Below are 12,522 nucleotides of genomic sequence, written 5' to 3' on the forward strand. Positions count from 1 at the left end.
GATTAAATTTGAGAAGGCAGGTGCATACATTGAAAAAGTTAATGTCATTTGGCAGTCAAAAATGATGATTATACATATACTCATTAAATTATCAGATATTTTATGGAAATTTTAATAATAAGTATAAATTTGTTTGTAGTTTTATAGGTTCCGAACCAATATTTATCCGATACACGGCGCTTCTATAATTCATCTCTAAAACAGCTATGCTTGGCGATTGTTTTGAAAAAAAAGTTGAAAATTAAAAAAAAAAATTAATAATTATTCATAAAAGTCGAATTTTTCCAAAAATTTCAAAATTCTCAAAAATCAAATTTTTTTTTTTGAAGTAATTTGCCTTGGCTCGAACGACCGTACACCACTAATTTTCATATAGATTATATGGATGTTTGAAAAATCTATTATTTTATACGGTCTTGGCGAATCATTTTAATTTTATCTTTTGGTAACTATTAAAATATTTTATTCAAATTTTCAAGAGATATATCTGTGGTGTGTAACGGGTAAGAATAAGCACTTTAGATAATTACGTGCTGTTACTTTTTTTTAGTAAAAAAAATTAATTAAAAAGTCACTAATTTAGGAATCCCTATTAGTCTCGTAGTTATATAAGTTTTTTCCTATATAACATTAAAAATAACATTAGACTGTTTTGAATAAGAGCCTATATTTTGGATCTGAATATTTATTTTTGTTAAATCTGGAGTTCCTTCAGATCGAGAAAATAAGTAATAAATGCAAATAAATAAATGATCACATATTTATTATATTTTTTTTTCATAATTCAACTTAAAAAAAAATGCTTTGAATTTATTTCGGAAACTCTAATATTAATTTTATTTATCTGTTTAAAACAGATAGTTCTGGCAATTTGTTTTGGGGTATAATGCCATACATCAGTTTTGGATATTCAAACATTAAACGTACAAGCGCATATGTGTTATTTGAACGATAAGTGCCTGCATACGAAGAGAGACTTACGGATTATATATATATATATATATATATATATATATATATATATATATATATATATATAAGTATACATAGGTATACAATCGCATGTATTATTCTGATGCCTTTATATATAACATCCGGATCTAATACTCAGATTAAATATATTTAACAGCACCAGTGCACACAGTGTATTTATCAATTAAAGCAATTAATGTCTATACATAGTTTCTCTAATTCAGCCTGATACCTACATCCTCACACATTCGAACTTAAGTCGAAGAGAATAGACATAAGCGATACTGACAATACATTTCAAATGTAGGATTTACGACTAATACATAATAATAATACTAATAGTAGACCATTATTATGAAATTAAAATAGTATGGATCAGGAGTGATTTATTATGAAAATTTTATAGTTCCTACAGTAAGGTTTAAATTCGCGAGCATAATTAGTCTGAAAAGATTCGATATACACGAAGAAAACCTAAAGTGGAAAATTTTTTTAATAGAACATATAAGTTTATTCTTATCTTCGACAAACTTCAAAAATCACCCGTGAAATGTGAATTTAATTTCCGTCATATTGTATCTTTTGCCTGTATGGACTTGAGGAAGTTCGCAATATATACTAATATATATACACACATACATCCAATAACAATGACAACTAGGGGTGAATGGCATCGTGCCTTAAGGCAAATTGCTGGTAGTAAAACTAAATGATTACAAAAATTTTTGCAAAATTTTGAAATAAAAAAAAAATAACTTTTTTGAAAAATTTGATTTTTTATATTTTGATATTTTTTTGTATTTTGATTTTTTTTTGAAAATTTTGAACATTTTTTCAAGCAATCGCGCTGCTTTGGAGTCGAAATATCAAAGCGCGTAAGCGCCGCGCAGACGTCTAACGTGTAAACATTAGTACGAAACCCATATAAATGAATACAGAAGTTGAACTTATTATTATAATGTTTATAAAATATCTGATAATACGATGAACATATGTCCAATATTCATTTTTGACCGCCAAATGGCATTATTTTTTACTTTTTTTATTGGATCTCCGGAGACGTTGGACCTGCCATTACAAAAATTTTACTAGTAGTTCATTTCACCAATACAAGGAAAACGTTTTTTGAATTATTAAAATCAGACGCTCCGTTCTCTCAAAAACTGAAATACCATTTTTGGCTTTTTTTCCCCGTATCACCGAAACGGCTAGACCTGCCGTTGCCAAAAACTAATCAGCACGTCTCCTTATCAGTAGGAATCAAATGTTTTTTGAATTCTTACTTCAATAATTATTTATTTTATAACAAAATCATGCACGAAAATTTCTTCATTCATTTTTATATATTTTTTAATCTAATAATCCATAACTATGTTAATTATTTAATTAATTCTGAATGAAATTTTTAGTGTCTACTTTTTCTCTATTTTATCCCTGCAAGATTAATAATTATCAAAATTAAATGAATATTGTAAACACATAAGAATATAATTTATCAATTGTCTAAGAAGTCTACAAACTCTTCAGAATTCTAAATCAGTTTCGACAGACTGGCCAAGTCGCCTACGGCCGATTTAGACATTTGTCAATTATGTTTGACATAGGTTTTGACAGGTATTTTGACACATTCCCAGAAGACCCACCTTAGTGTAAGTCAATATGTCAGAGTTAAAAATTAATGTTGCATATTGTCACGTCAAATAAACTGATGGACACGGAGACTTTAATGCGATAAATAGATATGCGATATGTGTACTAAAATAGCTTAATTACCAAGAGCAATATATCTAAATTGAGAGCTGCAATATGTAATTTTGGCGAAATCAAAAATTTTGTTAAAACTTAATATTCCAATTTTTGCACCAATAATTATGTAATCTGAATAAAATAAGAATAATACCAACAGTAAATATGTTATAAAGGGTCAGGGCGTGTTTCCATACAGAATTGGCCCCACCCTGGTATTTAAATGATTTGATGCCATTTTATAGGTATTTTCGAGAAAATTTGATATACCAAATTTCAAATCCGTAGCTCATCATTTGGCCGAGATATCAGTGAAAACATGTGAAAGTGGCCCCTTTTTGCAAACTCACTTTTTGTCGGAAATATGAGAGATATCGAAAAGATGTTAACGTCATTCTATTTATACTGATCTTGTCTATGTTGTTCATAACAAATAATGTGAAAAATTGTTTGTCAAATCCGTTACAGATTTAAAATTTGGTATTTCGAATTTTCTCGAAAATACCTATAAAATGGCATACAAATTATTTAAATACCAATGGGTGGGGCCAATTCTGTATGGAAATACGCCCATGCCCTTTTAATATTAAAATTCAAAATTTCTTTTGAATTTTAGACTTTTATTACTTATAAAAGAAAAAACTTTCAAAAATATTTGCTCAAAAAATGAAAGAACTCGTACGAAATAGGATGTAATATGTTTAATAGCGTAATTATAGTAGGAGGCTGAGGGCTTATTGTAATAAGAATAAGTAACAATTTATTTTCAATAAAATCTTTAACGATATTAAAAATTTCAAATTTTAAGTCGATTGAACCTGTAAACCCAATCGCTTACCGCACATTGTTTTCATTCCTAATACTGTTTCAATGAGTAAATGACTTAAAACAGTCATATTTATTAAATAGATTTATATATTTATTATAAAAAGTAAAACCAAAATTGAGTAGAAGCAACAAATTGGAAGAGTCAAAGGCCGACATTATATAGAAAAGTTTGTAGCCGCGTTATTTTTGAACGGTAATATAAAATTGTACGATATAATAAAATTCCAGTTGCCATTATTTATAGTAATCGCAAAAAATCGTAAATGAAAATTTTTATATATCTTTACCATTCAAAGGTTTTTGAACATTTTGGTATACCTTATTTTTAGAGAAAATGAATGTATGTGTGTGTGTGTGTGTGCGCGCGCGGATACAAATTTTCGTCGACGATTTCGGAAACATCGATCAATCGATTTGAATAAATCAAAATTTCAATTCGTATTGATAAGGAGACGTGCTTATTACTTTTTGGCAAAGGCAGGTCCAGCCGTTCCTAAGATACAGGGCAAAAAGTGCTATAAACGGTAACTCAGTTTTTAAGAGAACGGTGCATCCGAATTTAATAATTCAAAAAACATTTTTCTTGCATTGATAAGATGAAGAACTGATTAGGAACTTGAATTTTGAGAAGGCAGGTCCAGCGGTTCTAGACTCTCAATAAAAATAAGTTAAAAAAATGTCATTTGGCGGTCAAAAATGTTTATTGGACATATGTACATCATTATCAGATATTTTATAGAGATTTTAATAGTGTGTATACCTTTTGTGTATATTTTTTTGGGTTCCTTACCAAGATTTTTAATTACGGTACTGGAAGTTCCAACAATTTGCCTTAAGGCACGATGCCATGCAGCCCACCAGTTATTCACTATTTCAAATTATATAGAACTATATTTTAGTTGTATTAATTATATTATATGTTGATTTATAAACATAATTACTTATAATTAGAAATAAGCCAATTTTCTTAAAAATAAGTAAAGAATAAATTCTCAGATTATTGTCTTTTTTGTTTTAAAAAAAGTTAAAAATTTTAATAAAATCTCAAAATATGAAAAAAAAATTTTTTCAAAAATTACAAAATTCTTAAAAATCTTTTTCAAAGTTTTCCAAAAAAATTAAAGTTTTTGTAAATGGAAGTTACTGCACCGCTTTTTTATATCAAAATTTTAAAAGCTCATTTTTAGTGCTTGGGTCGATTATTTGTACATAATGGAAATATCATGCAACTTGCCTTAAAAAAAGCTTTATACACCTAATTCACTTTATTGGCTCATGTGACTGCAGTTACACAAGCAGAGCCACAAAATTATGCAAGTGTAAAGCTTGAATAAATTACTTACTTACTTAAAAAAAAATTTGACTGAAAATTATTTTAGAATCATTATTGAAATATAAATTTTGATTGTTGTCTTTAATGTCTTAAAAGTTTAAATCCAACGCCAACGTCTACAACTTCGTAATTATTTTACAGCTTGCAATGAGAACATGTCTTTGTCGACAAGACGAAACAGCTAAAAGTGCATTCGTCATTACACACAACAGCTGCATGTTACATAAACATATTTCCTTGAATTCTTTTTCTTGGAAAACATTCTGCCGAGAATTTTGAATATTTGCATGTGGAAATTCGTCAGAACAGCGAAACAGACGCTTGACTTGCATTTCGAATATCACAAGCGCGTACTGTATAAAATTCTTTAAAAATAAAGGAAATATGATAATGCTGTAGATTCTAGGATCTAGGAATACATATATACATACATACATATACACACACACACATATATATATATATATATATATATATATATATAACATTTTTAAAAATATCTAATAGCATCCAATTCCTCTTTATTAACTTGCCGCAGGGTAAGTTATAGTAATCACATAGTAAATTTATATGTCTTTACGTTTCAAAGGTTTCTGAATATTTTGGCATTTAGTAGAAAAATTGGATGTATGTGTGTAGTATATATGTATGCACATTTGGATACATTTTTGCGTTCAAGAGTTCAAGAGCACGAATTAACCGATTTGAAGGAATCAATAAACTTTCGACGCATATTGTTGGGAAAACGTGCAGATTAGTTTTTGGTAAACGCAGGTTCAGTCGTTTCGAAAACACGGGAAAAACTGAAAAAACGGCATGAAATAAATAATTGATTAAATTTCTGTAATTTATCCAGCGGTTTCAGAAATCCAGAACAAAAAGTTAAAAAAGTGCCATTTGGCGATGAAAAATGATCATTAGATTTATGCATATCAAATTATTAGATATTTTATAAAGATTTTAATAATAATTTTTAATAACAAATGTTCATTTTTCTCTAGGTTTTGTACCTACATTTATAATGTTTAACCGTTATGCTGCGACGCGGCGTGATGCTTTTGAATATTTAAAAAAAAAAATCGATTTTTTTTAAAGACTTCATATTTTTTTAATTTCTGAATATTTTTAAAACTTTTGAATTTTTTTGAAAAATTAAAATTTTTTTGAACATTTTGATTTTTTTTTTGAAAATTTTTGAATTTTGAAATAAACAATCAAATAAATTATATAAACAATCAAATGAATGGTATAAATGATAAATTCAATTTCTATCTGACTTTCTTGTACACGCGCGTTTTACATAATACATTTCAAAGCCATAAAAATAGCAAATCTAGTTGCACGAAAATATGACAAAATCGTAGAATGCTATTAGCTCGAAAACAAAATTTTACATAATAAATTTGTAAATAATGTAAATATATTTTCAAAATTCTAAATGCGATATGGAGTACATTCATAAAAAGATTGAAATTTATTTTACACCAAAAAAGGAACCCAAACTATATGAATACTGGAATTGGAATATTCTTGTAATTATAATAAGTATATTAGCTGCAGTTCTACTAGCAGCTATATATTTTTATAAAAGATGTAAAAATACCGAAAAAAGATCCACAAGAAGCGAATTGCCGGATCCCGTAAAGAAGTACACGGTCGCGGGTAAGTGGTTTTATTTAACAACTACATGAAATTAAAAAAAATCTAAGTTTATGTCAAAATATTTCATAAAGTTCAATTTTATTATTTAGTTGTTCATTTTCAAATAATATATAGAAACTTTGAATTATTTATACGATATTAATCAACCTCGAATTCTCGTGAAAAACAATAATCTTGATCAAAATTCAGTGAAAAACGTTCACAAAAATGACGATTATTAATCTGTCATCGAGCTAAATAAAAAGTGATTGGATGAAAATTATTCGATTACTAAAATGACCAATACAAAATAGTGGTAAAAATTTCGGGCTGCATGTGTTAATCAATTACAAATTATAAAAAAAAATAAAATAGATTAGGCCTACCAATCAAAATATTTAAGGGCGCCCAATTTTTACCACTTAGTAGTGTAAAGGATATTTGTTGACCGATTCTATCATATTGAACGTTATTTTATTGAAATAAAATTTTATGAAAATCGGTCAAAACGTTTTGTAGGAGTATTGCGACAAACATCATGACAAAACAATTTTATATACAGGGGAGCTTGGACCTATATGTAACGGGGGTAACTAGTAATAAGCGCTTTTCATTAAGTAATTAAAACATATTAAAACATATTTTTGTCTCGATTAGATATGTAAATCGTCATGCATAAGATTATAACCAGAATTGTACGTATGGGTCATTTTGACAGGTGGCATATAAAATTGCTCTATTATAAAATTTCGGTTCGAGTTATTATCGACTATTTTTTAAGTTTATATATATATATATATATATATATATATATATATATATTATTTTGTTCTAAATTTATCAATCATTGATAATGTGTAATAATTTTAATAATTGCCTAAATTTTTAAATAGTTATTTTAATTATAAAATAAAACAATCACACTTGGGGTTAGTTGAAACACAAACTTGGAGCTAGTTATATTCAGATTCAGGCATAAAAAATTTGGTGGAATTTATAATTTGTAAAATGTGGGCAAATGTAAATTGTATTACAGGAGACACTAAATATTTTGTTTGTTTTATGATAATAATTATGGTTTGCGTTGATGATAGTAATTATGGTTTATGATAAAAATTTATATTATAGGAGCCATTATATATTTTATTTGTATTAATTATAGTTTATGACAACAATTACTTACAAATAAGTCACGTTTCTTAAAAATAAGTAAAGAATAAATTATCAAAAGTGTTACTGTCGTTTTCTTGTCGTTACTACTTGCCTTGGTAGGCGTTACAACTAGCCACATCCACGGGTTAAGTTGTAACACCGCACTTTTTCTAGAAAATGATTAATTGTTAAATAATGAACATCAGTTGTAGAATATTTTTTACTTGGTTTGGTAGAGGAATAGTTTCAGAAACTAACCATCTTTATTTTGTAGAAATATAATCGGTGGATCTCAATATATATATATATATATATATATATATATATATATATATACTCGTATATATATATATATATATATATATATATATATATATATATATTGAAGACATTTATCAGTCTATATTTAATCAAAATATTTTATTGTTATCAATCCGATAGTTTAAATGAATTAATTATTTTTTAAATTTCCCGAAGAAAAACTTTGCCACAAAATTTGACTTAATCAATTTACGTTTTCTTCATATTTTAATCATTATGAGTTGAAAATAAGTTACATGTTAGGCAAATTTGACAAAATTGAGTTGTTTGCAAATACAGTAGGATGGAGCACAAAGATCATGACAGCAATTATATTGTGAAAACCAAACCCATTACGACACAACAAATACCACATATCAAACGAACAACTATCTGACTATGCTCAGTAAAACTCCCAGCCACTTCATCAACGTAGAAATGTATTTTTATACTGTTTCTCAAAAATTTGTAACCTTTTTACCCCGTAGTCGGGGTATATTGAGATAGAGAGGGGACAAAGTCTTATTTTAATTTTAAAAGAATTTTACAAAATAATGGCTACATTATTCAATAAATGCAAAATATAAATAACATGGGTGTATGTTTTACACAGAAAATACTGTAAATAACCTTGATCTAGTATTTCGTGCGCTTTCACCTACTAGCTAAATGCCACCTACTTCTAGTTTATTTGTATTCCCAAAATGAAGCATAAATATTACCGAGATAATAAGTAATTTAATATACAAAGTTCAATATTGCTGCAATATTTTCAATCGAAAAATTATGAATATTTTCACAATAATTTCCAGTAATTTGCCTTAAGACACGATGCTACGCATTTCTAGTTTGGCTAATAATATTTTATGATAAGCCTTAAATCTGGAATATATCAATTAATAGTCCTTAATCAAATTTCATAGAAATTGATAAAATGCTGAACATCCTGAGAATACGGAGAGACCGTCGTATCAGAGCCGAAGCTGCTGCCATCCGCGAATTTGAATTATTTACAGATAGCTCTGATGGCAACGAGGTGCGACTCCAAAGTTCGCGACTACCTCGAGTTATAGCTCTTAAAGACTCAGCTTGCAGCGCGATATCCTTCCCACGGTTGGATCAACAGACCACTTCCGAGGGATTTTAAATTTTACATATATGTAAATCGCATGATAATGTTAATACAAATTTGTAGTACCCCAATTTTTAACTTAACCGATACAGAATTTTGAATTTTGGAATTTAAAATTAAAAAAGTTATACAGAATTGTTTATGATAAATATAAAACAAATGATTTTTTGAGTTTGTATTTAATTTTCCGTAGGGTAAGTTATTGTAATGGGCCGAAAATCGAAATTAAAAATTTTTGCATTTCTCGACGTTTTGAAGGTTTCTGAACATTTTGGCATACCTCAGAAAAAATGGATGTGTGTGTGTGTATGTGTGTGTGTGTATGTGTGTGTGCGTGTATGTATGTATGGATACAAATTTCCAGTCACGTTTTCGGGCGCGCGGATCAACCGATTTGAATGGTTCAAAACACATTCGATTCCTATTGATAGGGAGAAAGGCTGATTAGTTTTTGGCAAAGGCAGGTCCAGCCGTTTCGGAGATACGCAGCAAAGAGTGCAGAAAATAGAAATCGAGTTTTTGAGAGAACGGAGCATCTGATTTGAATGATCTGGAAAACATTCAATTAGTAATGAGTGGGAGAAGTGGCTATCAGTTTTTGGCAGGCCTAACCATTTCGGAGATATAGAGCTAAATGTGCAAAAAATCGCAGTTTTTGGGAGAACTAAGCGTCCGATTTGAATGATTCAAAGAACTTTCTGCTTGTTTTAACAAAATAATTGATTTTGGAAAAAAAAATTTGTTTCAAAAATTTTTTTTTCAATTTTTTTTTCAAGAAATTTTTTTTTTTGTATTTCGAAAATAATTCAGATTTTAATCAGAATTTAATACTTTAAAAAAAATGTTTAACTTTGCAATTCAATATTTCTCAAACATTTCGTTATGATACGGGAAGTTCTAGCAATTTGACTTAAGGCACGATGCCATACACCCCACTAGTTTAGATTATTATTTAACTTCCCGTAGGGTAAGTTATAGTAATGAGCCAAAAATAAAAATCGAAAATGAATTTTTTTGCATATCTTCACGTTTCAGAGGTTTCTGGGCATTTTGTCATACCTCAGAAAAAATGGATGTGTGTGTGTGTATGTGTGGAGACAATTTTTTGTCCACGATTTCGGGCGTACAGATGAACCGATTTGAATAGTTCAAAAAACCTTCGATTCCTATTGATGAGGAGACGTGCTGATTAGTTTTTGGCGAATACAGGTCTAACGGCTTTAGAGTTATGAAGCTAAAACTGCTAGATATGTCGAGTTTCTGAAAAACGTGTTAACTGATTTGAATGATTCAAATAACATTCGATTTGTAATGATGTGGAAAAGTGGTGACTAGAGTTTAGCAAAGGCAGGTCCAGCCGTTTCAGAGATGTAAGGCTAAATGAGCAAAAAAAATAGTTTTTGAGAGAACTATGCATCCGATTTGAATGCTTTAAGAAACTTTCTGCTTGTGTTGACGAAACGATAGCTTTTGGGGAAAGATTTTTTTTTATTTCACTTGTTTATAGTTTTCAACAAAAAAAAAATTTCGAATATCTAAAATAATTCGGATTTTATTTCTAATTCTAGCTAAAGTTCTAAACATTACTTATATACTTCAAATAAATAATTTTAACCTTGAAATTCAGTTTATATAATAATCAGAAATATTAGACAATGTTCTAAAATATCTAAAATAATTCGGATTTTATTTCTGATTCTAGCTAAAGTTCTAAACGTCACTTATATACTTCAAATAAGTTCTTAATTTTAACTTTGCAATTCAGTTTATATAATAATTAGAAATATTAGACAATGTTCTTTATTTTAAATCCGATTGATCAAGTTTTGTTTATTTACTTTTCATAAAATAAGAATAATAAAACATTAATTATAATAATCTATTTGAAAACCTTTAATGTTCCTCGAATATTTATTTAAAGTACGCGAAGTTTCTGCAGTTTGCCTTAAGGCACGATGCCATACACCACTAGTTAAAAATGTGTTAATAATTTATACGCGGACCTATAGGCTCAACTCTATCCCATTTTTAATAATCTTGAAATTATTGAAAAAAATCGATTTGTCATTTTCAAAATCATTTTCACACCGCCAACACAATTAAAATGTATTTTGAATAATTCTAATCATATGGTCTGCCCCCTCAAAATCTGCATGGCCACTTTTGATACCCAATGCACGATGCCACCAAACCATACATCCGACAAATAAAAATTGAAATTTGTCCTAGTTCCGCCTAGTGCCTAGTCGCAAGTTTTATCTATGTCATCAAACACTGATTTACACAGATTGGCGTCGTTCGTTCTTACGACGTACATATACAATGTCAACGGATTCGGCCTCATTATTTTTTATAACTGCAGAATAAAACGAGGAAATGACTCAACATAGAAACATATGTAACGTCAAGAACAAACCCATTAAAATAGTTACCCATACACACTACGTGCACGGAACCATTAAATTGAATGATTATCTATTTTTATTCATTACTTATTTGCTTTTTATTTTTAATTTATTAAAACCGTTAATAAAGGTAACTATTTTCATATATATATATATATATATATATATATATATTTATTTATTTGCAATCAGTAATAATAAATATTATTTCTAGTATACCTTACTTATAAAAGTATCTAAAGTAAAATTATTTCAAAGAATAGAGTTTATAGCTGAAATTAAAAACACTTTTTGAATTCGTCATATTGTTGACAAAAACATGACAAAAATCTTAGACTGCGTATAATTCGAAAACAAAATTTTATAAAACCAATTTGACACATTTTTTGAATGCCAAAATTTAGAAAAAAATAGGTTTGCTAAATGGAGTTCTTTCATAAAATTCACTCGTATTTTTTTCCCCCGCCAGAAAAACCAAAATTATATTCTATAAATTATTATCTAATAATCACCTTCTTGATCGAACTAACAATGATTACATTGTTACTTTTGGGATTCTATATAGTTTTTAAAACAAAAGGGAGAAAATGTTGCACATCTCGAAATTTACGACCTGCTAAAATTACGCCTGAGGCCTCAAGTAAGTGTTTATTCAATAAATACATAATTTAAAGAAAATCAAAAGCTCAAAGATCAAAATATTAGTTTTATACACTTACACTTCAATAGACTTCTATTTTGTACTTATTTATTTTCAAATAATAAATAGAAACTTTATATTAATCATATGATATAAATTAATCATGGATAAATTCAAGTGAAGTAATATATTTTTAAATGCATTTGAATTTACTCAATATAAATAAAAAATCAAGAAATCTGCATTTGTAATACATATTTTATTTTTATCAATCCGACAGTTGAACCTAATTCATTATTTTTTAACTTGCCGAATAGAAACTTTGTTTTTGTCAGAAAATCCGTATTGTTGATTTTACGTGTTTTCAAAGTTT

The sequence above is a fragment of the Ctenocephalides felis genome, unplaced genomic scaffold (assembly GCF_003426905.1).
Source record: "Ctenocephalides felis isolate EL2017-DRISC unplaced genomic scaffold, ASM342690v1 CF-g0.4_SCAFFOLD_01886, whole genome shotgun sequence".
NCBI classification, from domain to species: Eukaryota; Metazoa; Arthropoda; class Insecta; order Siphonaptera; family Pulicidae; genus Ctenocephalides; species Ctenocephalides felis.